This window comes from Daphnia pulicaria, chromosome 3, assembly GCF_021234035.1.
Source record: "Daphnia pulicaria isolate SC F1-1A chromosome 3, SC_F0-13Bv2, whole genome shotgun sequence".
Taxonomy (NCBI): domain Eukaryota; kingdom Metazoa; phylum Arthropoda; class Branchiopoda; order Diplostraca; family Daphniidae; genus Daphnia; species Daphnia pulicaria.
Genome location: NC_060915.1, coordinates 238,440 through 265,531, shown reverse-complemented (window position 1 = coordinate 265,531; position 27,092 = coordinate 238,440). Strand labels below are relative to the sequence as shown.

Here is a 27,092-nt window from a genome sequence, read left to right as displayed (position 1 = left end):
TATAGATGAATTTAACCTATCTCTAAGGCATTGATATGTTTTATCTACGAATTTGGACTGGTAACCATCGTGATTGAAAAAAAAATTTCAAGAAATTTGTTATTGAAAACAAACTATTCATCGCCAACGACATCCCGTATTCCCAAGCGGTCACCCTTCCAAGTACTAACGGGACTCGACGTAACTTAACTTCTGGGAGCTGACGAGACCAGGTGCGTTCTACGTGATATGGCCGCTGACATTCAAAAATGAAAAATTACACTCCCAGTCCCAATGGATGAATAGAAAATCACTTCAAAGTGATAGAAATGTTTGTTCATTGAATTTGGACTCGTAACCATCGCGAATAAAAAAGCGCGATAAACTTTGAAAAACTCGCAATGAAATTTATCCAGAATCATTCCTATAGATGAATTGAACCTATCTCTATGCCATTGATATTTTTGATCTACGAATTTGGACTGGTAACCATCGTGATTGAAAAAAAATTTCAAGAAATTTGTTATTGAAAACAAACTATTCATCGTCAACGACATCCCGTATTCCCAAGCGGTCACCCTTCCAAGTACTAACGGGACTCGACGTAACTTAACTTCTGGGAGCTGACGAGACCAGGTGCGTTCTACGTGATATGGCCGTTGACATTCAAAATTGAAAAATTACCCTCCCAGTCCCAATGGATGAATAGAAAATCACTTCAAAGTGATAGAAATGTTTGTTCATTGAATTTGGACTCGTAACCATCGCGAATAAAAAAGCGCGATAAACTTTGAAAAACTCGCAATGAATTTTATCCAGAATCATTCAAATAGATGAATTGAACCTATTTCTATGCCATTGATATTTTTGATCTACGAATTTGGACTGGTAACCATCGCGATTAAAAAACGCGATAAACTTTGAAAAACTCTCAATGGAATTGATCCAGAATCATTCTTATAGATGAATTTAACCTATCTCTAAGGCATTGAAATGTTTTATCTACGAATTTGGACTGGTAACCATCGTGATTGAAAAAAAAATTTTCAAGAAATTTGTTATTGAAAACAAACTATTCATCGCCAACGACATCCCGTATTCCCAAGCGGTCACCCTTCCAAGTACTAACGGGACTCGACGTAACTTAACTTCTGGGAGCTGACGAGACCAGGTGCGTTCTACGTGATATGGCCGCTGACATTCAAAAATGAAAAATTACCCTCCCAGTCCCAATGGATGAATAGAAAATCACTTCAAAGTGATAGAAATGTTTGTTCATTGAATTTGGACTCGTAACCATCGCGAATAAAAAAGCGCGATAAACTTTGAAAAACTCGCAATGAAATTTATCCAGAATCATTCCTATAGATGAATTGAACCTATCTCTATGCCATTGATATTTTTGATCTACGAATTTGGACTGGTAACCATCGTGATTGAAAAAAAATTTCAAGAAATTTGTTATTGAAAACAAACTATTCATCGCCAACGACATCCCGTATTCCCAAGCGGTCACCCTTCCAAGTACTAACGGGACTCGACGTGACTTAACTTCTGGGAGCTGACGAGACCAGGTGCGTTCTACGTGATATGGCCGTTGACATTCAAAAATGAAAAATTACCCTCCCAGTCCCAATGGATGAATAGAAAATCACTTCAAAGTGATAGAAATGTTTGTTCATTGAATTTGGACTCGTAACCATCGCGAATAAAAAAGCGCGATAAACTTTGAAAAACTCGCAATGAAATTTATCCAGAATCATTCCTATAGATGAATTGAACCTATCTCTATGCCATTGATATTTTTGATCTACGAATTTGGACTGGTAACCATCGTGATTGAAAAAAATTTCAAGAAATTTGTTATTGAAAACAAACTATTCATCGCCAACGACATCCCGTATTCCCAAGCGGTCACCCTTCCAAGTACTAACGGGACTCGACGTGACTTAACTTCTGGGAGCTGACGAGACCAGGTGCGTTCTACGTGATATGGCCGTTGACATTCAAAAATGAAAAATTACCCTCCCAGTCCCAATGGATGAATAGAAAATCACTTCAAAGTGATAGAAATGTTTGTTCATTGAATTTGGACTCGTAACCATCGCGAATAAAAAAGCGCGATAAACTTTGAAAAACTCGCAATGAAATTTATCCAGAATCATTCCTATAGATGAATTGAACCTATCTCTATGCCATTGATATTTTTGATCTACGAATTTAGACTGGTAACCATCGTGATTGAAAAAAAATTTCAAGAAATTTGTTATTGAAAACAAACTATTCATCGCCAACGACATCCCGTATTCCCAAGCGGTCACCCTTCCAAGTACTAACGGGACTCGACGTGACTTAACTTCTGGGAGCTGACGAGACCAGGTGCGTTCTACGTGATATGGCCGTTGACATTCAAAAATGAAAAATTACCCTCCCAGTCCCAATGGATGAATAGAAAATCACTTCAAAGTGATAGAAATGTTTGTTCATTGAATTTGGACTCGTAACCATCGCGAATAAAAAAGCGCGATAAACTTTGAAAAACTCGCAATGAAATTTATCCAGAATCATTCAAATAGATGAATTGAACCTATCTCTATGCCATTGATATTTTTGATCTACGAATTTGGACTGGTAACCATCGTGATTGAAAAAAATTTCAAGAAATTTGTTATTGCAAACAAACTATTCATCGCCAACGACATCCCGTATTCCCAAGCGGTCACCCTGCCAAGTACTAACGGGAATCGACGTGACTTAACTTCTGGGAGCTGACGAGACCAGGTGTGTTCTACGTGATATGGCCGTTGACATTCAAAAATGAAAAATTACCCTCCCAGTCCCAATGGATGAATAGAAAATCACTTCAAAGTGATAGAAATGTTTGTTCATTGAATTTGGACTCGTAACCATCGCGAATAAAAAAGCGCGATAAACTTTGAAAAACTCGCAATGAAATTTATCCAGAATCATTCCTATAGATGAATTGAACCTATCTCTATGCCATTGATATTTTGATCTACGAATTTAGACTGGTAACCATCGTGATTGAAAAAAAATTTCAAGAAATTTGTTATTGAAAACAAACTATTCATCGCCAACGACATCCCGTATTCCCAAGCGGTCACCCTTCCAAGTACTAACGGGACTCGACGTGACTTAACTTCTGGGAGCTGACGAGACCAGGTGCGTTCTACGTGATATGGCCGTTTACATTCAAAAATGAAAAATTACCCTCCCAGTCCCAATGGATGAATAGAAAATCACTTCAAAGTGATAGAAATGTTTGTTCATTGAATTTGGACTCGTAACCATCGCGAATAAAAAAGCGCGATAAACTTTGAAAAACTCGCAATGAATTTTATCCAGAATCATTCAAATAGATGAATTGAACCTATTTCTATGCCATTGATATTTTTGATCTACGAATTTGGACTGGTAACCATCGCGATTAAAAAACGCGATAAACTTTGAAAAACTCTCAATGGAATTGATCCAGAATCATTCTTATAGATGAATTTAACCTATCTCTAAGGCATTGAAATGTTTTATCTACGAATTTGGACTGGTAACCATCGTGATTGAAAAAAAAATTTTCAAGAAATTTGTTATTGAAAACAAACTATTCATCGCCAACGACATCCCGTATTCCCAAGCGGTCACCCTTCCAAGTACTAACGGGACTCGACGTAACTTAACTTCTGGGAGCTGACGAGACCAGGTGCGTTCTACGTGATATGGCCGCTGACATTCAAAAATGAAAAATTACCCTCCCAGTCCCAATGGATGAATAGAAAATCACTTCAAAGTGATAGAAATGTTTGTTCATTGAATTTGGACTCGTAACCATCGCGAATAAAAAAGCGCGATAAACTTTGAAAAACTCGCAATGAAATTTATCCAGAATCATTCCTATAGATGAATTGAACCTATCTCTATGCCATTGATATTTTTGATCTACGAATTTGGACTGGTAACCATCGTGATTGAAAAAAAATTTCAAGAAATTTGTTATTGAAAACAAACTATTCATCGCCAACGACATCCCGTATTCCCAAGCGGTCACCCTTCCAAGTACTAACGGGACTCGACGTGACTTAACTTCTGGGAGCTGACGAGACCAGGTGCGTTCTACGTGATATGGCCGTTGACATTCAAAAATGAAAAATTACCCTCCCAGTCCCAATGGATGAATAGAAAATCACTTCAAAGTGATAGAAATGTTTGTTCATTGAATTTGGACTCGTAACCATCGCGAATAAAAAAGCGCGATAAACTTTGAAAAACTCGCAATGAAATTTATCCAGAATCATTCCTATAGATGAATTGAACCTATCTCTATGCCATTGATATTTTTGATCTACGAATTTGGACTGGTAACCATCGTGATTGAAAAAAATTTCAAGAAATTTGTTATTGAAAACAAACTATTCATCGCCAACGACATCCCGTATTCCCAAGCGGTCACCCTTCCAAGTACTAACGGGACTCGACGTGACTTAACTTCTGGGAGCTGACGAGACCAGGTGCGTTCTACGTGATATGGCCGTTGACATTCAAAAATGAAAAATTACCCTCCCAGTCCCAATGGATGAATAGAAAATCACTTCAAAGTGATAGAAATGTTTGTTCATTGAATTTGGACTCGTAACCATCGCGAATAAAAAAGCGCGATAAACTTTGAAAAACTCGCAATGAAATTTATCCAGAATCATTCCTATAGATGAATTGAACCTATCTCTATGCCATTGATATTTTTGATCTACGAATTTAGACTGGTAACCATCGTGATTGAAAAAAAATTTCAAGAAATTTGTTATTGAAAACAAACTATTCATCGCCAACGACATCCCGTATTCCCAAGCGGTCACCCTTCCAAGTACTAACGGGACTCGACGTGACTTAACTTCTGGGAGCTGACGAGACCAGGTGCGTTCTACGTGATATGGCCGTTGACATTCAAAAATGAAAAATTACCCTCCCAGTCCCAATGGATGAATAGAAAATCACTTCAAAGTGATAGAAATGTTTGTTCATTGAATTTGGACTCGTAACCATCGCGAATAAAAAAGCGCGATAAACTTTGAAAAACTCGCAATGAAATTTATCCAGAATCATTCAAATAGATGAATTGAACCTATCTCTATGCCATTGATATTTTTGATCTACGAATTTGGACTGGTAACCATCGTGATTGAAAAAAATTTCAAGAAATTTGTTATTGCAAACAAACTATTCATCGCCAACGACATCCCGTATTCCCAAGCGGTCACCCTGCCAAGTACTAACGGGAATCGACGTGACTTAACTTCTGGGAGCTGACGAGACCAGGTGTGTTCTACGTGATATGGCCGTTGACATTCAAAAATGAAAAATTACCCTCCCAGTCCCAATGGATGAATAGAAAATCACTTCAAAGTGATAGAAATGTTTGTTCATTGAATTTGGACTCGTAACCATCGCGAATAAAAAAGCGCGATAAACTTTGAAAAACTCGCAATGAAATTTATCCAGAATCATTCCTATAGATGAATTGAACCTATCTCTATGCCATTGATATTTTGATCTACGAATTTAGACTGGTAACCATCGTGATTGAAAAAAAATTTCAAGAAATTTGTTATTGAAAACAAACTATTCATCGCCAACGACATCCCGTATTCCCAAGCGGTCACCCTTCCAAGTACTAACGGGCCTCGACGTGACTTAACTTCTGGGAGCTGACGAGACCAGGTGCGTTCTACGTGATATGGCCGTTTACATTCAAAAATGAAAAATTACCCTCCCAGTCCCAATGGATGAATAGAAAATCACTTCAAAGTGATAGAAATGTTTGTTCATTGAATTTGGACTCGTAACCATCGCGAATAAAAAAGCGCGATAAACTTTGAAAAACTCGCAATGAATTTTATCCAGAATCATTCAAATAGATGAATTGAACCTATTTCTATGCCATTGATATTTTTGATCTACGAATTTGGACTGGTAACCATCGCGATTAAAAAACGCGATAAACTTTGAAAAACTCTCAATGGAATTGATCCAGAATCATTCTTATAGATGAATTTAACCTATCTCTAAGGCATTGAAATGTTTTATCTACGAATTTGGACTGGTAACCATCGTGATTGAAAAAAAAATTTCAAGAAATTTGTTATTGAAAACAAACTATTCATCGCCAACGACATCCCGTATTCCCAAGCGGTCACCCTTCCAAGTACTAACGGGACTCGACGTAACTTAACTTCTGGGAGCTGACGAGACCAGGTGCGTTCTACGTGATATGGCCGCTGACATTCAAAAATGAAAAATTACCCTCCCAGTCCCAATGGATGAATAGAAAATCACTTCAAAGTGATAGAAATGTTTGTTCATTGAATTTGGACTCGTAACCATCGCGAATAAAAAAGCGCGATAAACTTTGAAAAACTCGCAATGAAATTTATCCAGAATCATTCCTATAGATGAATTGAACCTATCTCTATGCCATTGATATTTTTGATCTACGAATTTAGACTGGTAACCATCGTGATTGAAAAAAAATTTCAAGAAATTTGTTATTGAAAACAAACTATTCATCGCCAACGACATCCCGTATTCCCAAGCGGTCACCCTTCCAAGTACTAACGGGACTCGACGTGACTTAACTTCTGGGAGCTGACGAGACCAGGTGCGTTCTACGTGATATGGCCGTTGACATTCAAAAATGAAAAATTACCCTCCCAGTCCCAATGGATGAATAGAAAATCACTTCAAAGTGATAGAAATGTTTGTTCATTGAATTTGGACTCGTAACCATCGCGAATAAAAAAGCGCGATAAACTTTGAAAAACTCGCAATGAAATTTATCCAGAATCATTCAAATAGATGAATTGAACCTATCTCTATGCCATTGATATTTTTGATCTACGAATTTGGACTGGTAACCATCGTGATTGAAAAAAATTTCAAGAAATTTGTTATTGCAAACAAACTATTCATCGCCAACGACATCCCGTATTCCCAAGCGGTCACCCTGCCAAGTACTAACGGGAATCGACGTGACTTAACTTCTGGGAGCTGACGAGACCAGGTGTGTTCTACGTGATATGGCCGTTGACATTCAAAAATGAAAAATTACCCTCCCAGTCCCAATGGATGAATAGAAAATCACTTCAAAGTGATAGAAATGTTTGTTCATTGAATTTGGACTCGTAACCATCGCGAATAAAAAAGCGCGATAAACTTTGAAAAACTCGCAATGAAATTTATCCAGAATCATTCCTATAGATGAATTGAACCTATCTCTATGCCATTGATATTTTGATCTACGAATTTAGACTGGTAACCATCGTGATTGAAAAAAAATTTCAAGAAATTTGTTATTGAAAACAAACTATTCATCGCCAACGACATCCCGTATTCCCAAGCGGTCACCCTTCCAAGTACTAACGGGACTCGACGTGACTTAACTTCTGGGAGCTGACGAGACCAGGTGCGTTCTACGTGATATGGCCGTTGACATTCAGAAATGAAAAATTACCCTCCCAGTCCCAATGGATGAATAGAAAATCACTTCAAAGTGATAGAAATGTTTGTTCATTGAATTTGGACTCGTAACCATCGCGAATAAAAAAGCGCGATAAACTTTGAAAAACTCGCAATGAAATTTATCCAGAATCATTCCTATAGATGAATTGAACCTATCTCTATGCCATTGATATTTTTGATCTACGAATTTGGACTGGTAACCATCGTGATTGAAAAAAATTTCAAGAAATTTGTTATTGAAAACAAACTATTCATCGCCAACGACATCCCGTATTCCCAAGCGGTCACCCTTCCAAGTACTAACGGGACTCGACGTGACTTAACTTCTGGGAGCTGACGAGACCAGGTGCGTTCTACGTGATATGGCCGTTGACATTCAAGAATGAAAAATTACCCTCCCAGTCCCAATGGATGAATAGAAAATCACTTCAAAGTGATAGAAATGTTTGTTCATTGAATTTGGACTCGTAACCATCGCGAATAAAAAAGCGCGATAAACTTTGAAAAACTCGCAATGAAATTTATCCAGAATCATTCCTATAGATGAATTGAACCTATCTCTATGCCATTGATATTTTTGATCTACGAATTTAGACTGGTAACCATCGTGATTGAAAAAAAATTTCAAGAAATTTGTTATTGAAAACAAACTATTCATCGCCAACGACATCCCGTATTCCCAAGCGGTCACAATTCCAAGTACTAACGGGACTCGACGTGACTTAACTTCTGGGAGCTGACGAGACCAGGTGCGTTCTACGTGATATGGCCGTTGACATTCAAAAATGAAAAATTACCCTCCCAGTCCCAATGGATGAATAGAAAATCACTTCAAAGTGATAGAAATGTTTGTTCATTGAATTTGGACTCGTAACCATCGCGAATAAAAAAGCGCGATAAACTTTGAAAAACTCGCAATGAAATTTATCCAGAATCATTCAAATAGATGAATTGAACCTATCTCTATGCCATTGATATTTTTGATCTACGAATTTGGACTGGTAACCATCGTGATTGAAAAAAATTTCAAGAAATTTGTTATTGCAAACAAACTATTCATCGCCAACGACATCCCGTATTCCCAAGCGGTCACCCTGCCAAGTACTAACGGGAATCGACGTGACTTAACTTCTGGGAGCTGACGAGACCAGGTGTGTTCTACGTGATATGGCCGTTGACATTCAAAAATGAAAAATTACCCTCCCAGTCCCAATGGATGAATAGAAAATCACTTCAAAGTGATAGAAATGTTTGTTCATTGAATTTGGACTCGTAACCATCGCGAATAAAAAAGCGCGATAAACTTTGAAAAACTCGCAATGAAATTTATCCAGAATCATTCCTATAGATGAATTGAACCTATCTCTATGCCATTGATATTTTTGATCTACGAATTTGGACTGGTAACCATCGTGATTGAAAAAAATTTCAAGAAATTTGTTATTTAAAACAAACTATTCATCGCCAACCACATCCCGTATTCCCAAGCGGTCACCCTTCCAAGTACTAAGGGGATTCGACGTGACTTAACTTCTGGGAGCTGACGAGACCAGGTGTGTTCTACGTGATATGGCCGTTGACATTAAAAAATGAAAATTACCCTCCCAGTCCCAATGGATGAATAGAAAATCACTTCAAAGTGATAGAAATGTTTGTTCATTGAATTTGGACTCGTAACCATCGCGAATAAAAAAGCGCGATAAACTTTGAAAAACTCGCAATGAAATTTATCCAGAATCATTCCTATAGATGAATTGAACCTATCTCTATGCCATTGATATTTTTGATCTACGAATTTGGACTGGTAACCATCGTGATTGAAAAAAATTTCAAGAAATTTGTTATTGAAAACAAACTATTCATCGCCAACGACATCCCGTATTCCCAAGCGGTCACCCTTCCAAGTACTAACGGGACTCGACGTGACTTAACTTCTGGGAGCTGACGAGACCAGGTGCGTTCTACGTGATATGGCCGTTGACATTCAAAAATGAAAAATTACCCTCCCAGTCCCAATGGATGAATAGAAAATCACTTCAAAGTGATAGAAATGTTTGTTCATTGAATTTGGACTCGTAACCATCGCGAATAAAAAAGCGCGATAAACTTTGAAAAACTCGCAATGAAATTTATCCAGAATCATTCCTATAGATGAATTGAACCTATCTCTATGCCATTGATATTTTTGATCTACGAATTTAGACTGGTAACCATCGTGATTGAAAAAAAATTTCAAGAAATTTGTTATTGAAAACAAACTATTCATCGCCAACGACATCCCGTATTCCCAAGCGGTCACCCTTCCAAGTACTAACGGGACTCGACGTGACTTAACTTCTGGGAGCTGACGAGACCAGGTGCGTTCTACGTGATATGGCCGTTGACATTCAAAAATGAAAAATTACCCTCCCAGTCCCAATGGATGAATAGAAAATCACTTCAAAGTGATAGAAATGTTTGTTCATTGAATTTGGACTCGTAACCATCGCGAATAAAAAAGCGCGATAAACTTTGAAAAACTCGCAATGAAATTTATCCAGAATCATTCAAATAGATGAATTGAACCTATCTCTATGCCATTGATATTTTTGATCTACGAATTTAGACTGGTAACCATCGTGATTGAAAAAAAATTTCAAGAAATTTGTTATTGAAAACAAACTATTCATCGCCAACGACATCCCGTATTCCCAAGCGGTCACCCTTCCAAGTACTAACGGGACTCGACGTGACTTAACTTCTGGGAGCTGACGAGACCAGGTGCGTTCTACGTGATATGGCCGTTGACATTCAAAAATGAAAAATTACCCTCCCAGTCCCAATGGATGAATAGAAAATCACTTCAAAGTGATAGAAATGTTTGTTCATTGAATTTGGACTCGTAACCATCGCGAATAAAAAAGCGCGATAAACTTTGAAAAACTCGCAATGAAATTTATCCAGAATCATTCAAATAGATGAATTGAACCTATCTCTATGCCATTGATATTTTTGATCTACGAATTTGGACTGGTAACCATCGTGATTGAAAAAAATTTCAAGAAATTTGTTATTGCAAACAAACTATTCATCGCCAACGACATCCCGTATTCCCAAGCGGTCACCCTGCCAAGTACTAACGGGAATCGACGTGACTTAACTTCTGGGAGCTGACGAGACCAGGTGTGTTCTACGTGATATGGCCGTTGACATTCAAAAATGAAAAATTACCCTCCCAGTCCCAATGGATGAATAGAAAATCACTTCAAAGTGATAGAAATGTTTGTTCATTGAATTTGGACTCGTAACCATCGCGAATAAAAAAGCGCGATAAACTTTGAAAAACTCGCAATGAAATTTATCCAGAATCATTCCTATAGATGAATTGAACCTATCTCTATGCCATTGATATTTTTGATCTACGAATTTGGACTGGTAACCATCGTGATTGAAAAAAATTTCAAGAAATTTGTTATTTAAAACAAACTATTCATCGCCAACGACATCCCGTATTCCCAAGCGGTCACCCTTCCAAGTACTAACGGGACTCGACGTGACTTAACTTCTGGGAGCTGACGAGACCAGGTGTGTTCTACGTGATATGGCCGTTGACATTCAAAAATGAAAATTACCCTCCCAGTCCCAATGGATGAATAGAAAATCACTTCAAAGTGATAGAAATGTTTGTTCATTGAATTTGGACTCGTAACCATCGCGAATAAAAAAGCGCGATAAACTTTGAAAAACTCGCAATGAAATTTATCCAGAATCATTCCTATAGATGAATTGAACCTATCTCTATGCCATTGATATTTTTGATCTACGAATTTGGACTGGTAACCATCGTGATTGAAAAAAATTTCAAGAAATTTGTTATTTAAAACAAACTATTCATCGCCAACCACATCCCGTATTCCCAAGCGGTCACCCTTCCAAGTACTAAGGGGATTCGACGTGACTTAACTTCTGGGAGCTGACGAGACCAGGTGTGTTCTACGTGATATGGCCGTTGACATTCAAAAATGAAAATTACCCTCCCAGTCCCAATGGATGAATAGAAAATCACTTCAAAGTGATAGAAATGTTTGTTCATTGAATTTGGACTCGTAACCATCGCGAATAAAAAAGCGCGATAAACTTTGAAAAACTCGCAATGAAATTTATCCAGAATCATTCCTATAGATGAATTGAACCTATCTCTATGCCATTGATATTTTTGATCTACGAATTTGGACTGGTAACCATCGTGATTGAAAAAAATTTCAAGAAATTTGTTATTGAAAACAAACTATTCATCGCCAACGACATCCCGTATTCCCAAGCGGTCACCCTTCCAAGTACTAACGGGACTCGACGTGACTTAACTTCTGGGAGCTGACGAGACCAGGTGCGTTCTACGTGATATGGCCGTTGACATTCAAAAATGAAAAATTACCCTCCCAGTCCCAATGGATGAATAGAAAATCACTTCAAAGTGATAGAAATGTTTGTTCATTGAATTTGGACTCGTAACCATCGCGAATAAAAAAGCGCGATAAACTTTGAAAAACTCGCAATGAAATTTATCCAGAATCATTCCTATAGATGAATTGAACCTATCTCTATGCCATTGATATTTTTGATCTACGAATTTGGACTGGTAACCATCGTGATTGAAAAAAATTTCAAGAAATTTGTTATTGAAAACAAACTATTCATCGCCAACGACATCCCGTATTCCCAAGCGGTCACCCTTCCAAGTACTAACGGGACTCGACGTGACTTAACTTCTGGGAGCTGACGAGACCAGGTGCGTTCTACGTGATATGGCCGTTGACATTCAAAAATGAAAAATTACCCTCCCAGTCCCAATGGATGAATAGAAAATCACTTCAAAGTGATAGAAATGTTTGTTCATTGAATTTGGACTCGTAACCATCGCGAATAAAAAAGCGCGATAAACTTTGAAAAACTCGCAATGAAATTTATCCAGAATCATTCCTATAGATGAATTGAACCTATCTCTATGCCATTGATATTTTTGATCTACGAATTTAGACTGGTAACCATCGTGATTGAAAAAAAATTTCAAGAAATTTGTTATTGAAAACAAACTATTCATCGCCAACGACATCCCGTATTCCCAAGCGGTCACCCTTCCAAGTACTAACGGGACTCGACGTGACTTAACTTCTGGGAGCTGACGAGACCAGGTGCGTTCTACGTGATATGGCCGTTGACATTCAAAAATGAAAAATTACCCTCCCAGTCCCAATGGATGAATAGAAAATCACTTCAAAGTGATAGAAATGTTTGTTCATTGAATTTGGACTCGTAACCATCGCGAATAAAAAAGCGCGATAAACTTTGAAAAACTCGCAATGAAATTTATCCAGAATCATTCAAATAGATGAATTGAACCTATCTCTATGCCATTGATATTTTTGATCTACGAATTTGGACTGGTAACCATCGTGATTGAAAAAAATTTCAAGAAATTTGTTATTGCAAACAAACTATTCATCGCCAACGACATCCCGTATTCCCAAGCGGTCACCCTGCCAAGTACTAACGGGAATCGACGTGACTTAACTTCTGGGAGCTGACGAGACCAGGTGTGTTCTACGTGATATGGCCGTTGACATTCAAAAATGAAAAATTACCCTCCCAGTCCCAATGGATGAATAGAAAATCACTTCAAAGTGATAGAAATGTTTGTTCATTGAATTTGGACTCGTAACCATCGCGAATAAAAAAGCGCGATAAACTTTGAAAAACTCGCAATGAAATTTATCCAGAATCATTCCTATAGATGAATTGAACCTATCTCTATGCCATTGATATTTTTGATCTACGAATTTGGACTGGTAACCATCGTGATTGAAAAAAATTTCAAGAAATTTGTTATTTAAAACAAACTATTCATCGCCAACGACATCCCGTATTCCCAAGCGGTCACCCTTCCAAGTACTAACGGGACTCGACGTGACTTAACTTCTGGGAGCTGACGAGACCAGGTGTGTTCTACGTGATATGGCCGTTGACATTCAAAAATGAAAATTACCCTCCCAGTCCCAATGGATGAATAGAAAATCACTTCAAAGTGATAGAAATGTTTGTTCATTGAATTTGGACTCGTAACCATCGCGAATAAAAAAGCGCGATAAACTTTGAAAAACTCGCAATGAAATTTATCCAGAATCATTCCTATAGATGAATTGAACCTATCTCTATGCCATTGATATTTTTGATCTACGAATTTGGACTGGTAACCATCGTGATTGAAAAAAATTTCAAGAAATTTGTTATTGAAAACAAACTATTCATCGCCAACGACATCCCGTATTCCCAAGCGGTCACCCTTCCAAGTACTAACGGGACTCGACGTGACTTAACTTCTGGGAGCTGACGAGACCAGGTGCGTTCTACGTGATATGGCCGTTGACATTCAAAAATGAAAAATTACCCTCCCAGTCCCAATGGATGAATAGAAAATCACTTCAAAGTGATAGAAATGTTTGTTCATTGAATGACTCGTAACCATCGCGAATAAAAAAGCGCGATAAACTTTGAAAAACTCGCAATGAAATTTATCCAGAATCATTCAAATAGATGAATTGAACCTATCTCTATGCCATTGATATTTTTGATCTACGAATTTGGACTGGTAACCATCGTGATTGAAAAAAATTTCAAGAAATTTGTTATTTAAAACAAACTATTCATCGCCAACGACATCCCGTATTCCCAAGCGGTCACCCTTCCAAGTACTAACGGGACTCGACGTGACTTAACTTCTGGGAGCTGACGAGACCAGGTGTGTTCTACGTGATATGGCCGTTGACATTCAAAAATGAAAATTACCCTCCCAGTCCCAATGGATGAATAGAAAATCACTTCAAAGTGATAGAAATGTTTGTTCATTGAATTTGGACTCGTAACCATCGCGAATAAAAAAGCGCGATAAACTTTGAAAAACTCGCAATGAAATTTATCCAGAATCATTCCTATAGATGAATTGAACCTATCTCTATGCCATTGATATTTTTGATCTACGAATTTGGACTGGTAACCATCGTGATTGAAAAAAATTTCAAGAAATTTGTTATTGAAAACAAACTATTTATCGCCAACGACATCCCGTATTCCCAAGCGGTCACCCTTCCAAGTACTAACGGGACTCGACGTAAATTAACTTCTGGGAGCTGACGAGACCAGGTGCGTTCTACGTGATATGGCCGTTGACATTCAAAAATGAAAAATTACCCTCCCAGCCCCAATGGATGAATAGAAAATCACTTCAAAGTGATAGAAATGTTTGTTCATTGAATTTGGACTCGTAACCATCGCGAATAAAAAAGCGCGATAAACTTTGAAAAACTCGCAATGAAATTTATCCAGAATCATTCCTATAGATGAATTGAACCTATCTCTATGCCATTGATATTTTTGATCTACGAATTTGGACTGGTAACCATCGTGATTGAAAAAAATTTCAAGAAATTTGTTATTTAAAACAAACTATTCATCGCCAACGACATCCCGTATTCCCAAGCGGTCACCCTTCCAAGTACTAACGGGACTCGACGTAAATTAACTTCTGGGAGCTGACGAGACCAGGTGCGTTCTACGTGATATGGCCGTTGACATTCAAAAATGAAAAATTACCCTCCCAGCCCCAATGGATGAATAGAAATTCACTTCAAAGTGATAGAAATGTTTGTTCATTGAATTTGGACTCGTAACCATCGCGAATAAAAAAGCGCGATAAACTTTGAAAAACTCGCAATGAAATTTATCCAGAATCATTCAAATAGATGAATTGAACCTATCTCTATGCCATTGATATTTTTGATCTACGAATTTGGACTGGTAACCATCGCGATTAAAAAACGTGATAAACTTTGAAAAACTCTCAATGGAATCGATCCAGAATCATTCTTATAGATGAATTTAACCTATCTCTAAGGCATTGAAATGTTTTATCTACGAATTTGGACTGGTAACCATCGTGATTGAAAAAAAAATTTCAAGAAATTTGTTATTGAAAACAAACTATTCATCGCCAACGACATCCCGTATTCCCAAGCGGTCACCCTTCCAAGTACTAACGGGACTCGACGTAACTTAACTTCTGGGAGCTGACGAGACCAGGTGCGTTCTACGTGATATGGCCGCTGACATTCAAAAATGAAAAATTACCCTCCCAGTCCCAATGGATGAATAGAAAATCACTTCAAAGTGATAGAAATGTTTGTTCATTGAATTTGGACTCGTAACCATCGCGAATAAAAAAGCGCGATAAACTTTGAAAAACTCGCAATGAAATTTATCCAGAATCATTCCTATAGATGAATTGAACCTATCTCTATGCCATTGATATTTTTGATCTACGAATTTGGACTGGTAACCATCGTGATTGAAAAAAAATTTCAAGAAATTTGTTATTTAAAACAAACTATTCATCGCCAACGACATCCCGTATTCCCAAGCGGTCACCCTTCCAAGTACTAACGGGACTCGACGTAAATTAACTTCTGGGAGCTGACGAGACCAGGTGCGTTCTACGTGATATGGCCGTTGACATTCAAAAATGAAAAATTACCCTCCCAGCCCCAATGGATGAATAGAAAATCACTTCAAAGTGATAGAAATGTTTGTTCATTGAATTTGGACTCGTAACCATCGCGAATAAAAAAGCGCGATAAACTTTGAAAAACTCGCAATGAAATTTATCCAGAATCATTCAAATAGATGAATTGAACCTATCTCTATGCCATTGATATTTTTGATCTACGAATTTGGACTGGTAACCATCGCGATTAAAAAACGCGATAAACTTTGAAAAACTCTCAATGGAATTGATCCAGAATCATTCTTATAGATGAATTTAACCTATCTCTAAGGCATTGAAATGTTTTATCTACGAATTTGGACTGGTAACCATCGTGATTGAAAAAAAAATTTCAAGAAATTTGTTATTGAAAACAAACTATTCATCGCCAACGACATCCCGTATTCCCAAGCGGTCACCCTTCCAAGTACTAACGGGACTCGACGTAACTTAACTTCTGGGAGCTGACGAGACCAGGTGCGTTCTACGTGATATGGCCGCTGACATTCAAAAATGAAAAATTACCCTCCCAGTCCCAATGGATGAATAGAAAATCACTTCAAAGTGATAGAAATGTTTGTTCATTGAATTTGGACTCGTAACCATCGCGAATAAAAAAGCGCGATAAACTTTGAAAAACTCGCAATGAAATTTATCCAGAATCATTCAAATAGATGAATTGAACCTATCTCTATGCCATTGATATTTTTGATCTACGAATTTGGACTGGTAACCATCGTGATTGAAAAAAAATTTCAAGAAATTTGTTATTGAAAACAAACTATTCATCGCCAACGACATCCCGTATTCCCAAGCGGTCACCCTTCCAAGTACTAACGGGACTCGACGTGACTTAACTTCTGGGAGCTGACGAGACCAGGTGCGTTCTACGTGATATGGCCGTTGACATTCAAAAATGAAAAATTACCCTCCCAGTCCCAATGGATGAATAGAAAATCACTTCAAAGTGATAGAAATGTTTGTTCATTGAATTTGGACTCGTAACCATCGCGAATAAAAAAGCGCGATAAACTTTGAAAAACTCGCAATGAAATTTATCCAGAATCATTCAAATAGATGAATTGAACCTATCTCTATGCCATTGATATTTTTGATCTACGAATTTGGACTGGTAACCATCGTGATTGAAAAAAAATTTCAAGAAATTTGTTATTTAAAACAAACTATTCATCGCCAACGACATCCCGTATTCCCAAGCGGTCACCCTTCCAAGTACTAACGGGACTCGACGTGACTTAACTTCTGGGAGCTGACGAGACCAGGTGCGTTCTACGTGATATGGCCGTTGACATTCAAAAATGAAAAATTACCCTCCCAGTCCCAATGGATGAATAGAAAATCACTTCAAAGTGATAGAAATGTTTCTTCATTGAATTTGGACTCGTAACCATCGCGAATAAAAAAGCGCGATAAACTTTGAAAAACTCGCAATGAAATTTATCCAGAATCATTCAAATAGATGAATTGAACCTATCTCTATGCCATTGATATTTTTGATCTACGAATTTGGACTGGTAACCATCGCGATTAAAAAACGCGATAAACTTTGAAAAACTCTCAATGGAATTGATCCAGAATCATTCTTATAGATGAATTTAACCTATCTCTAAGGCATTGAAATGTTTTATCTACGAATTTGGACTGGTAACCATCGTGATTGAAAAAAAAATTTCAAGAAATTTGTTATTGAAAACAAACTATTCATCGCCAACGACATCCCGTATTCCCAAGCGATCACCCTTCCAAGTACTAACGGGACTCGACGTAACTTAACTTCTGGGAGCTGACGAGACCAGGCGCGTTCTACGTGATATGGCCGCTGACATTCAAAAATGAAAAATTACCCTCCCAGTCCCAATGGATGAATAGAAAATCACTTCAAAGTGATAGAAATGTTTGTTCATTGAATTTGGACTCGTAACCATCGCGAATAAAAAAGCGCGATAAACTTTGAAAAACTCGCAATGAAATTTATCCAGAATCATTCAAATAGATGAATTGAACCTATCTCTATGCCATTGATATTTTTGATCTACGAATTTGGACTGGTAACCATCGTGATTGAAAAAAAATTTCAAGAAATTTGTTATTGAAAACAAACTATTCATCGCCAACGACATCCCGTATTCCCAAGCGGTCACCCTTCCAAGTACTAACGGGACTCGACGTGACTTAACTTCTGGGAGCTGACGAGACCAGGTGCGTTCTACGTGATATGGCCGTTGACATTCAAAAATGAAAAATTACCCTCCCAGTCCCAATGGATGAATAGAAAATCACTTCAAAGTGATAGAAATGTTTGTTCATTGAATTTGGACTCGTAACCATCGCGAATAAAAAAGCGCGATAAACTTTGAAAAACTCGCAATGAAATTTATCCAGAATCATTCAAATAGATGAATTCAACCTATCTCTATGCCATTGATATTTTTGATCTACGAATTTGGACTGGTAACCATCGCGATTAAAAAACGCGATAAACTTTGAAAAACTCTCAATGGAATTGATCCAGAATCATTCTTATAGATGAATTTAACCTATCTCTAAGGCATTGAAATGTTTTATCTACGAATTTGGACTGGTAACCATCGTGATTGAAAAAAAAATTTCAAGAAATTTGTTATTGAAAACAAACTATTCATCGCCAACGACATCCCGTATTCCCAAGCGGTCACCCTTCCAAGTACTAACGGGACTCGACGTAACTTAACTTCTGGGAGCTGACGAGACCAGGTGCGTTCTACGTGATATGGCCGCTGATATTCAAAAATGAAAAATTACCCTCCCAGTCCCAATGGATGAATAGAAAATCACTTCAAAGTGATAGAAATGTTTGTTCATTGAATTTGGACTCGTAACCATCGCGAATAAAAAAGCGCCATAAACTTTGAAAAACTCGCAATGAAATTTATCCAGAATCATTCCTATAGATGAATTGAACCTATCTCTATGCCATTGATATTTTTGATCTACGAATTTGGACTGGTAACCATCGTGATTGAAAAAAAATTTCAAGAAATTTGTTATTTAAAACAAACTATTCATCGCCAACGGCATCCCGTATTCCCAAGCGGTCACCCTTCCAAGTACTAACGGGACTCGACGTAACTTAACTTCTGGGAGCTGACGAGACCAGGTGCGTTCTACGTGATATGGCCGCTGACATTCAAAAATGAAAAATTACCCTCCCAGTCCCAATGGATGAATAGAAAATCACTTCAAAGTGATAGAAATGTTTGTTCATTGAATTTGGACTCGTAACCATCGCGAATAAAAAAGCGCGATAAACTTTGAAAAACTCGCAATGAATTTTATCCAGAATCATTCAAATAGATGAATTGAACCTATTTCTATGCCATTGATATTTTTGATCTACGAATTTGGACTGGTAACCATCGCGATTAAAAAACGCGATAAACTTTGAAAAACTCTCAATGGAATTGATCCAGAATCATTCTTATAGATGAATTTAACCTATCTCTAAGGCATTGATATGTTTTATCTACGAATTTGGACTGGTAACCATCGTGATTGAAAAAAAAATTTCAAGAAATTTGTTATTGAAAACAAACTATTCATCGCCAACGACATCCCGTATTCCCAAGCGGTCACCCTTCCAAGTACTAACGGGACTCGACGTAACTTAACTTCTGGGAGCTGACGAGACCAGGTGCGTTCTACGTGATATGGCCGCTGACATTCAAAAATGAAAAATTACACTCCCAGTCCCAATGGATGAATAGAAAATCACTTCAAAGTGATAGAAATGTTTGTTCATTGAATTTGGACTCGTAACCATCGCGAATAAAAAAGCGCGATAAACTTTGAAAAACTCGCAATGAAATTTATCCAGAATCATTCCTATAGATGAATTGAACCTATCTCTATGCCATTGATATTTTTGATCTACGAATTTGGACTGGTAACCATCGTGATTGAAAAAAAATTTCAAGAAATTTGTTATTGAAAACAAACTATTCATCGTCAACGACATCCCGTATTCCCAAGCGGTCACCCTTCCAAGTACTAACGGGACTCGACGTAACTTAACTTCTGGGAGCTGACGAGACCAGGTGCGTTCTACGTGATATGGCCGCTGATATTCAAAAATGAAAAATTACCCTCCCAGTCCCAATGGATGAATAGAAAATCACTTCAAAGTGATAGAAATGTTTGTTCATTGAATTTGGACTCGTAACCATCGCGAATAAAAAAGCGCCATAAACTTTGAAAAACTCGCAATGAAATTTATCCAGAATCATTCCTATAGATGAATTGAACCTATCTCTATGCCATTGATATTTTTGATCTACGAATTTGGACTGGTAACCATCGTGATTGAAAAAAAATTTCAAGAAATTTGTTATTTAAAACAAACTATTCATCGCCAACGGCATCCCGTATTCCCAAGCGGTCACCCTTCCAAGTACTAACGGGACTCGACGTAACTTAACTTCTGGGAGCTGACGAGACCAGGTGCGTTCTACGTGATATGGCCGCTGACATTCAAAAATGAAAAATTACCCTCCCAGTCCCAATGGATGAATAGAAAATCACTTCAAAGTGATAGAAATGTTTGTTCATTGAATTTGGACTCGTAACCATCGCGAATAAAAAAGCGCGATAAACTTTGAAAAACTCGCAATGAATTTTATCCAGAATCATTCAAATAGATGAATTGAACCTATTTCTATGCCATTGATATTTTTGATCTACGAATTTGGACTGGTAACCATCGCGATTAAAAAACGCGATAAACTTTGAAAAACTCTCAATGGAATTGATCCAGAATCATTCTTATAGATGAATTTAACCTATCTCTAAGGCATTGATATGTTTTATCTACGAATTTGGACTGGTAACCATCGTGATTGAAAAAAAAATTTCAAGAAATTTGTTATTGAAAACAAACTATTCATCGCCAACGACATCCCGTATTCCCAAGCGGTCACCCTTCCAAGTACTAACGGGACTCGACGTAACTTAACTTCTGGGAGCTGACGAGACCAGGTGCGTTCTACGTGATATGGCCGCTGACATTCAAAAATGAAAAATTACACTCCCAGTCCCAATGGATGAATAGAAAATCACTTCAAAGTGATAGAAATGTTTGTTCATTGAATTTGGACTCGTAACCATCGCGAATAAAAAAGCGCGATAAACTTTGAAAAACTCGCAATGAAATTTATCCAGAATCATTCCTATAGATGAATTGAACCTATCTCTATGCCATTGATATTTTTGATCTACGAATTTGGACTGGTAACCATCGTGATTGAAAAAAAATTTCAAGAAATTTGTTATTGAAAACAAACTATTCATCGTCAACGACATCCCGTATTCCCAAGCGGTCACCCTTCCAAGTACTAACGGGACTCGACGTAACTTAACTTCTGGGAGCTGACGAGACCAGGTGCGTTCTACGTGATATGGCCGTTGACATTCAAAATTGAAAAATTACCCTCCCAGTCCCAATGGATGAATAGAAAATCACTTCAAAGTGATAGAAATGTTTGTTCATTGAATTTGGACTCGTAACCATCGCGAATAAAAAAGCGCGATAAACTTTGAAAAACTCGCAATGAATTTTATCCAGAATCATTCAAATAGATGAATTGAACCTATTTCTATGCCATTGATATTTTTGATCTACGAATTTGGACTGGTAACCATCGCGATTAAAAAACGCGATAAACTTTGAAAAACTCTCAATGGAATTGATCCAGAATCATTCTTATAGATGAATTTAACCTATCTCTAAGGCATTGAAATGTTTTATCTACGAATTTGGACTGGTAACCATCGTGATTGAAAAAAAAATTTCAAGAAATTTGTTATTGAAAAAAAACTATTCATCGCCAACGACATCCCGTATTCCCAAGCGGTCACCCTTCCAAGTACTAACGGGACTCGACGTAACTTAACTTCTGGGAGCTGACGAGACCAGGTGCGTTCTACGTGATATGGCCGCTGACATTCAAAAATGAAAAATTACCCTCCCAGTCCCAATGGATGAATAGAAAATCACTTCAAAGTGATAGAAATGTTTGTTCATTGAATTTGGACTCGTAACCATCGCGAATAAAAAAGCGCGATAAACTTTGAAAAACTCGCAATGAAATTTATCCAGAATCATTCCTATAGATGAATTGAACCTATCTCTATGCCATTGATATTTTTGATCTACGAATTTGGACTGGTAACCATCGTGATTGAAAAAAAATTTCAAGAAATTTGTTATTGAAAACAAACTATTCATCGCCAACGACATCCCGTATTCCCAAGCGGTCACCCTTCCAAGTACTAACGGGACTCGACGTGACTTAACTTCTGGGAGCTGACGAGACCAGGTGCGTTCTACGTGATATGGCCGTTGACATTCAAAAATGAAAAATTACCCTCCCAGTCCCAATGGATGAATAGAAAATCACTTCAAAGTGATAGAAATGTTTGTTCATTGAATTTGGACTCGAAACCATCGCGAATAAAAAAGCGCGATAAACTTTGAAAAACTCGCAATGAAATTTATCCAGAATCATTCCTATAGATGAATTGAACCTATCTCTATGCCATTGATATTTTTGATCTACGAATTTGGACTGGTAACCATCGTGATTGAAAAAAATTTCAAGAAATTTGTTATTGAAAACAAACTATTCATCGCCAACGACATCCCGTATTCCCAAGCGGTCACCCTTCCAAGTACTAACGGGACTCGACGTGACTTAACTTCTGGGAGCTGACGAGACCAGGTGCGTTCTACGTGATATGGCCGTTGACATTCAAAAATGAAAAATTACCCTCCCAGTCCCAATGGATGAATAGAAAATCACTTCAAAGTGATAGAAATGTTTGTTCATTGAATTTGGACTCGTAACCATCGCGAATAAAAAAGCGCGATAAACTTTGAAAAACTCGCAATGAAATTTATCCAGAATCATTCCTATAGATGAATTGAACCTATCTCTATGCCATTGATATTTTTGATCTACGAATTTAGACTGGTAACCATCGTGATTGAAAAAAAATTTCAAGAAATTTGTTATTGAAAACAAACTATTCATCGCCAACGACATCCCGTATTCCCAAGCGGTCACCCTTCCAAGTACTAACGGGACTCGACGTGACTTAACTTCTGGGAGCTGACGAGACCAGGTGCGTTCTACGTGATATGGCCGTTGACATTCAAAAATGAAAAATTACCCTCCCAGTCCCAATGGATGAATAGAAAATCACTTCAAAGTGATAGAAATGTTTGTTCATTGAATTTGGACTCGTAACCATCGCGAATAAAAAAGCGCGATAAACTTTGAAAAACTCGCAATGAAATTTATCCAGAATCATTCAAATAGATGAATTGAACCTATCTCTATGCCATTGATATTTTTGATCTACGAATTTGGACTGGTAACCATCGTGATTGAAAAAAATTTCAAGAAATTTGTTATTGCAAACAAACTATTCATCGCCAACGACATCCCGTATTCCCAAGCGGTCACCCTGCCAAGTACTAACGGGAATCGACGTGACTTAACTTCTGGGAGCTGACGAGACCAGGTGTGTTCTACGTGATATGGCCGTTGACATTCAAAAATGAAAAATTACCCTCCCAGTCCCAATGGATGAATAGAAAATCACTTCAAAGTGATAGAAATGTTTGTTCATTGAATTTGGACTCGTAACCATCGCGAATAAAAAAGCGCGATAAACTTTGAAAAACTCGCAATGAAATTTATCCAGAATCATTCCTATAGATGAATTGAACCTATCTCTATGCCATTGATATTTTGATCTACGAATTTAGACTGGTAACCATCGTGATTGAAAAAAAATTTCAAGAAATTTGTTATTGAAAACAAACTATTCATCGCCAACGACATCCCGTATTCCCAAGCGGTCACCCTTCCAAGTACTAACGGGACTCGACGTGACTTAACTTCTGGGAGCTGACGAGACCAGGTGCGTTCTACGTGATATGGCCGTTGACATTCAAAAATGAAAAATTACCCTCCCAGTCCCAATGGATGAATAGAAAATCACTTCAAAGTGATAGAAATGTTTGTTCATTGAATTTGGACTCGTAACCATCGCGAATAAAAAAGCGCGATAAACTTTGAAAAACTCGCAATGAAATTTATCCAGAATCATTCCTATAGATGAATTGAACCTATCTCTATGCCATTGATATTTTTGATCTACGAATTTGGACTGGTAACCATCGTGATTGAAAAAAATTTCAAGAAATTTGTTATTGAAAACAAACTATTCATCGCCAACGACATCCCGTATTCCCAAGCGGTCACCCTTCCAAGTACTAACGGGACTCGACGTGACTTAACTTCTGGGAGCTGACGAGACCAGGTGCGTTCTACGTGATATGGCCGTTGACATTCAAAAATGAAAAATTACCCTCCCAGTCCCAATGGATGAATAGAAAATCACTTCAAAGTGATAGAAATGTTTGTTCATTGAATTTGGACTCGTAACCATCGCGAATAAAAAAGCGCGATAAACTTTGAAAAACTCGCAATGAAATTTATCCAGAATCATTCCTATAGATGAATTGAACCTATCTCTATGCCATTGATATTTTTGATCTACGAATTTAGACTGGTAACCATCGTGATTGAAAAAAAATTTCAAGAAATTTGTTATTGAAAACAAACTATTCATCGCCAACGACATCCCGTATTCCCAAGCGGTCACCCTTCCAAGTACTAACGGGACTCGACGTGACTTAACTTCTGGGAGCTGACGAGACCAGGTGCGTTCTACGTGATATGGCCGTTGACATTCAAAAATGAAAAATTACCCTCCCAGTCCCAATGGATGAATAGAAAATCACTTCAAAGTGATAGAAATGTTTGTTCATTGAATTTGGACTCGTAACCATCGCGAATAAAAAAGCGCGATAAACTTTGAAAAACTCGCAATGAAATTTATCCAGAATCATTCAAATAGATGAATTGAACCTATCTCTATGCCATTGATATTTTTGATCTACGAATTTGGACTGGTAACCATCGTGATTGAAAAAAATTTCAAGAAATTTGTTATTGCAAACAAACTATTCATCGCCAACGACATCCCGTATTCCCAAGCGGTCACCCTGCCAAGTACTAACGGGAATCGACGTGACTTAACTTCTGGGAGCTGACGAGACCAGGTGTGTTCTACGTGATATGGCCGTTGACATTCAAAAATGAAAAATTACCCTCCCAGTCCCAATGGATGAATAGAAAATCACTTCAAAGTGATAGAAATGTTTGTTCATTGAATTTGGACTCGTAACCATCGCGAATAAAAAAGCGCGATAAACTTTGAAAAACTCGCAATGAAATTTATCCAGAATCATTCCTATAGATGAATTGAACCTATCTCTATGCCATTGATATTTTGATCTACGAATTTAGACTGGTAACCATCGTGATTGAAAAAAAATTTCAAGAAATTTGTTATTGAAAACAAACTATTCATCGCCAACGACATCCCGTATTCCCAAGCGGTCACCCTTCCAAGTACTAACGGGACTCGACGTGACTTAACTTCTGGGAGCTGACGAGACCAGGTGCGTTCTACGTGATATGGCCGTTGACATTCAAAAATGAAAAATTACCCTCCCAGTCCCAATGGATGAATAGAAAATCACTTCAAAGTGATAGAAATGTTTGTTCATTGAATTTGGACTCGTAACCATCGCGAATAAAAAAGCGCGATAAACTTTGAAAAACTCGCAATGAAATTTATCCAGAATCATTCCTATAGATGAATTGAACCTATCTCTATGCCATTGATATTTTTGATCTACGAATTTGGACTGGTAACCATCGTGATTGAAAAAAATTTCAAGAAATTTGTTATTGAAAACAAACTATTCATCGCCAACGACATCCCGTATTCCCAAGCGGTCACCCTTCCAAGTACTAACGGGACTCGACGTGACTTAACTTCTGGGAGCTGACGAGACCAGGTGCGTTCTACGTGATATGGCCGTTGACATTCAAAAATGAAAAATTACCCTCCCAGTCCCAATGGATGAATAGAAAATCACTTCAAAGTGATAGAAATGTTTGTTCATTGAATTTGGACTCGTAACCATCGCGAATAAAAAAGCGCGATAAACTTTGAAAAACTCGCAATGAAATTTATCCAGAATCATTCCTATAGATGAATTGAACCTATCTCTATGCCATTGATATTTTTGATCTACGAATTTAGACTGGTAACCATCGTGATTGAAAAAAAATTTCAAGAAATTTGTTATTGAAAACAAACTATTCATCGCCAACGACATCCCGTATTCCCAAGCGGTCACCCTTCCAAGTACTAACGGGACTCGACGTGACTTAACTTCTGGGAGCTGACGAGACCAGGTGCGTTCTACGTGATATGGCCGTTGACATTCAAAAATGAAAAATTACCCTCCCAGTCCCAATGGATGAATAGAAAATCACTTCAAAGTGATAGAAATGTTTGTTCATTGAATTTGGACTCGTAACCATCGCGAATAAAAAAGCGCGATAAACTTTGAAAAACTCGCAATGAAATTTATCCAGAATCATTCAAATAGATGAATTGAACCTATCTCTATGCCATTGATATTTTTGATCTACGAATTTGGACTGGTAACCATCGTGATTGAAAAAAATTTCAAGAAATTTGTTATTGCAAACAAACTATTCATCGCCAACGACATCCCGTATTCCCAAGCGGTCACCCTGCCAAGTACTAACGGGAATCGACGTGACTTAACTTCTGGGAGCTGACGAGACCAGGTGTGTTCTACGTGATATGGCCGTTGACATTCAAAAATGAAAAATTACCCTCCCAGTCCCAATGGATGAATAGAAAATCACTTCAAAGTGATAGAAATGTTTGTTCATTGAATTTGGACTCGTAACCATCGCGAATAAAAAAGCGCGATAAACTTTGAAAAACTCGCAATGAAATTTATCCAGAATCATTCCTATAGATGAATTGAACCTATCTCTAT

At 37.7% G+C, this 27,092-nt stretch overlaps 2 non-coding genes and 62 pseudogenes across 2 annotated transcripts; all 64 read right to left on the bottom strand.

Annotated features, from left to right (window-relative positions):
- Positions 1-121: 121 nt before the first annotated feature.
- On the bottom strand, positions 122-240 carry LOC124333675 (annotated as a pseudogene).
- A 284-nt stretch (positions 241-524) lies between these two features.
- On the bottom strand, positions 525-643 carry LOC124333221. The gene has a single exon (XR_006916865.1). It is a non-coding gene; the product is annotated as a 5S ribosomal RNA (ribosomal RNA).
- A 416-nt stretch (positions 644-1,059) lies between these two features.
- Positions 1,060-1,178, bottom strand: LOC124333674 (annotated as a pseudogene).
- A 284-nt stretch (positions 1,179-1,462) lies between these two features.
- Positions 1,463-1,581, bottom strand: LOC124334689 (annotated as a pseudogene).
- Positions 1,582-1,864: 283 nt separating this feature from the next.
- LOC124334688 lies at positions 1,865-1,983 on the bottom strand (annotated as a pseudogene).
- Positions 1,984-2,267: 284 nt separating this feature from the next.
- Positions 2,268-2,386, bottom strand: LOC124334686 (annotated as a pseudogene).
- A 283-nt stretch (positions 2,387-2,669) lies between these two features.
- On the bottom strand, positions 2,670-2,788 carry LOC124330079 (annotated as a pseudogene).
- A 283-nt stretch (positions 2,789-3,071) lies between these two features.
- LOC124329764 lies at positions 3,072-3,190 on the bottom strand (annotated as a pseudogene).
- Positions 3,191-3,606: 416 nt separating this feature from the next.
- Positions 3,607-3,725, bottom strand: LOC124333673 (annotated as a pseudogene).
- A 284-nt stretch (positions 3,726-4,009) lies between these two features.
- LOC124334685 lies at positions 4,010-4,128 on the bottom strand (annotated as a pseudogene).
- A 283-nt stretch (positions 4,129-4,411) lies between these two features.
- LOC124334684 lies at positions 4,412-4,530 on the bottom strand (annotated as a pseudogene).
- A 284-nt stretch (positions 4,531-4,814) lies between these two features.
- Positions 4,815-4,933, bottom strand: LOC124334683 (annotated as a pseudogene).
- Positions 4,934-5,216: 283 nt separating this feature from the next.
- On the bottom strand, positions 5,217-5,335 carry LOC124330078 (annotated as a pseudogene).
- A 283-nt stretch (positions 5,336-5,618) lies between these two features.
- LOC124330225 lies at positions 5,619-5,737 on the bottom strand (annotated as a pseudogene).
- Positions 5,738-6,152: 415 nt separating this feature from the next.
- On the bottom strand, positions 6,153-6,271 carry LOC124333672 (annotated as a pseudogene).
- Positions 6,272-6,555: 284 nt separating this feature from the next.
- Positions 6,556-6,674, bottom strand: LOC124334682 (annotated as a pseudogene).
- A 283-nt stretch (positions 6,675-6,957) lies between these two features.
- Positions 6,958-7,076, bottom strand: LOC124330076 (annotated as a pseudogene).
- A 283-nt stretch (positions 7,077-7,359) lies between these two features.
- On the bottom strand, positions 7,360-7,478 carry LOC124334681 (annotated as a pseudogene).
- Positions 7,479-7,761: 283 nt separating this feature from the next.
- On the bottom strand, positions 7,762-7,880 carry LOC124334680 (annotated as a pseudogene).
- Positions 7,881-8,164: 284 nt separating this feature from the next.
- Positions 8,165-8,283, bottom strand: LOC124330400 (annotated as a pseudogene).
- A 283-nt stretch (positions 8,284-8,566) lies between these two features.
- LOC124330075 lies at positions 8,567-8,685 on the bottom strand (annotated as a pseudogene).
- Positions 8,686-8,968: 283 nt separating this feature from the next.
- On the bottom strand, positions 8,969-9,087 carry LOC124330378 (annotated as a pseudogene).
- Positions 9,088-9,369: 282 nt separating this feature from the next.
- Positions 9,370-9,488, bottom strand: LOC124334679 (annotated as a pseudogene).
- Positions 9,489-9,772: 284 nt separating this feature from the next.
- LOC124334678 lies at positions 9,773-9,891 on the bottom strand (annotated as a pseudogene).
- Positions 9,892-10,175: 284 nt separating this feature from the next.
- LOC124334677 lies at positions 10,176-10,294 on the bottom strand (annotated as a pseudogene).
- A 283-nt stretch (positions 10,295-10,577) lies between these two features.
- LOC124330074 lies at positions 10,578-10,696 on the bottom strand (annotated as a pseudogene).
- A 283-nt stretch (positions 10,697-10,979) lies between these two features.
- On the bottom strand, positions 10,980-11,098 carry LOC124334914 (annotated as a pseudogene).
- A 282-nt stretch (positions 11,099-11,380) lies between these two features.
- Positions 11,381-11,499, bottom strand: LOC124330377 (annotated as a pseudogene).
- A 282-nt stretch (positions 11,500-11,781) lies between these two features.
- Positions 11,782-11,900, bottom strand: LOC124334675 (annotated as a pseudogene).
- Positions 11,901-12,183: 283 nt separating this feature from the next.
- On the bottom strand, positions 12,184-12,302 carry LOC124334674 (annotated as a pseudogene).
- A 284-nt stretch (positions 12,303-12,586) lies between these two features.
- On the bottom strand, positions 12,587-12,705 carry LOC124334673 (annotated as a pseudogene).
- A 283-nt stretch (positions 12,706-12,988) lies between these two features.
- Positions 12,989-13,107, bottom strand: LOC124330073 (annotated as a pseudogene).
- Positions 13,108-13,390: 283 nt separating this feature from the next.
- LOC124334913 lies at positions 13,391-13,509 on the bottom strand (annotated as a pseudogene).
- Positions 13,510-13,791: 282 nt separating this feature from the next.
- On the bottom strand, positions 13,792-13,910 carry LOC124334672 (annotated as a pseudogene).
- A 280-nt stretch (positions 13,911-14,190) lies between these two features.
- Positions 14,191-14,309, bottom strand: LOC124334912 (annotated as a pseudogene).
- A 282-nt stretch (positions 14,310-14,591) lies between these two features.
- LOC124334314 lies at positions 14,592-14,710 on the bottom strand (annotated as a pseudogene).
- A 283-nt stretch (positions 14,711-14,993) lies between these two features.
- On the bottom strand, positions 14,994-15,112 carry LOC124334313 (annotated as a pseudogene).
- A 415-nt stretch (positions 15,113-15,527) lies between these two features.
- On the bottom strand, positions 15,528-15,646 carry LOC124333671 (annotated as a pseudogene).
- Positions 15,647-15,930: 284 nt separating this feature from the next.
- Positions 15,931-16,049, bottom strand: LOC124334312 (annotated as a pseudogene).
- A 415-nt stretch (positions 16,050-16,464) lies between these two features.
- On the bottom strand, positions 16,465-16,583 carry LOC124333670 (annotated as a pseudogene).
- Positions 16,584-16,867: 284 nt separating this feature from the next.
- LOC124334671 lies at positions 16,868-16,986 on the bottom strand (annotated as a pseudogene).
- Positions 16,987-17,270: 284 nt separating this feature from the next.
- LOC124334670 lies at positions 17,271-17,389 on the bottom strand (annotated as a pseudogene).
- Positions 17,390-17,804: 415 nt separating this feature from the next.
- LOC124329739 lies at positions 17,805-17,923 on the bottom strand (annotated as a pseudogene).
- A 284-nt stretch (positions 17,924-18,207) lies between these two features.
- On the bottom strand, positions 18,208-18,326 carry LOC124334669 (annotated as a pseudogene).
- A 415-nt stretch (positions 18,327-18,741) lies between these two features.
- On the bottom strand, positions 18,742-18,860 carry LOC124335237 (annotated as a pseudogene).
- Positions 18,861-19,144: 284 nt separating this feature from the next.
- LOC124331097 lies at positions 19,145-19,263 on the bottom strand (annotated as a pseudogene).
- Positions 19,264-19,678: 415 nt separating this feature from the next.
- Positions 19,679-19,797, bottom strand: LOC124333669 (annotated as a pseudogene).
- A 284-nt stretch (positions 19,798-20,081) lies between these two features.
- LOC124334883 lies at positions 20,082-20,200 on the bottom strand (annotated as a pseudogene).
- Positions 20,201-20,484: 284 nt separating this feature from the next.
- Positions 20,485-20,603, bottom strand: LOC124331086 (annotated as a pseudogene).
- Positions 20,604-21,018: 415 nt separating this feature from the next.
- LOC124333666 lies at positions 21,019-21,137 on the bottom strand (annotated as a pseudogene).
- A 284-nt stretch (positions 21,138-21,421) lies between these two features.
- Positions 21,422-21,540, bottom strand: LOC124333105. The gene has a single exon (XR_006916864.1). It is a non-coding gene; the product is annotated as a 5S ribosomal RNA (ribosomal RNA).
- Positions 21,541-21,955: 415 nt separating this feature from the next.
- On the bottom strand, positions 21,956-22,074 carry LOC124333665 (annotated as a pseudogene).
- Positions 22,075-22,358: 284 nt separating this feature from the next.
- Positions 22,359-22,477, bottom strand: LOC124334668 (annotated as a pseudogene).
- Positions 22,478-22,760: 283 nt separating this feature from the next.
- On the bottom strand, positions 22,761-22,879 carry LOC124334667 (annotated as a pseudogene).
- A 284-nt stretch (positions 22,880-23,163) lies between these two features.
- On the bottom strand, positions 23,164-23,282 carry LOC124334666 (annotated as a pseudogene).
- Positions 23,283-23,565: 283 nt separating this feature from the next.
- Positions 23,566-23,684, bottom strand: LOC124330072 (annotated as a pseudogene).
- Positions 23,685-23,967: 283 nt separating this feature from the next.
- LOC124334664 lies at positions 23,968-24,086 on the bottom strand (annotated as a pseudogene).
- Positions 24,087-24,369: 283 nt separating this feature from the next.
- LOC124334663 lies at positions 24,370-24,488 on the bottom strand (annotated as a pseudogene).
- A 284-nt stretch (positions 24,489-24,772) lies between these two features.
- Positions 24,773-24,891, bottom strand: LOC124334662 (annotated as a pseudogene).
- Positions 24,892-25,174: 283 nt separating this feature from the next.
- Positions 25,175-25,293, bottom strand: LOC124330071 (annotated as a pseudogene).
- Positions 25,294-25,576: 283 nt separating this feature from the next.
- On the bottom strand, positions 25,577-25,695 carry LOC124334661 (annotated as a pseudogene).
- A 283-nt stretch (positions 25,696-25,978) lies between these two features.
- On the bottom strand, positions 25,979-26,097 carry LOC124334660 (annotated as a pseudogene).
- A 284-nt stretch (positions 26,098-26,381) lies between these two features.
- Positions 26,382-26,500, bottom strand: LOC124334659 (annotated as a pseudogene).
- Positions 26,501-26,783: 283 nt separating this feature from the next.
- LOC124330070 lies at positions 26,784-26,902 on the bottom strand (annotated as a pseudogene).
- Between the last annotated feature and the right edge of the window lie 190 nt (positions 26,903-27,092).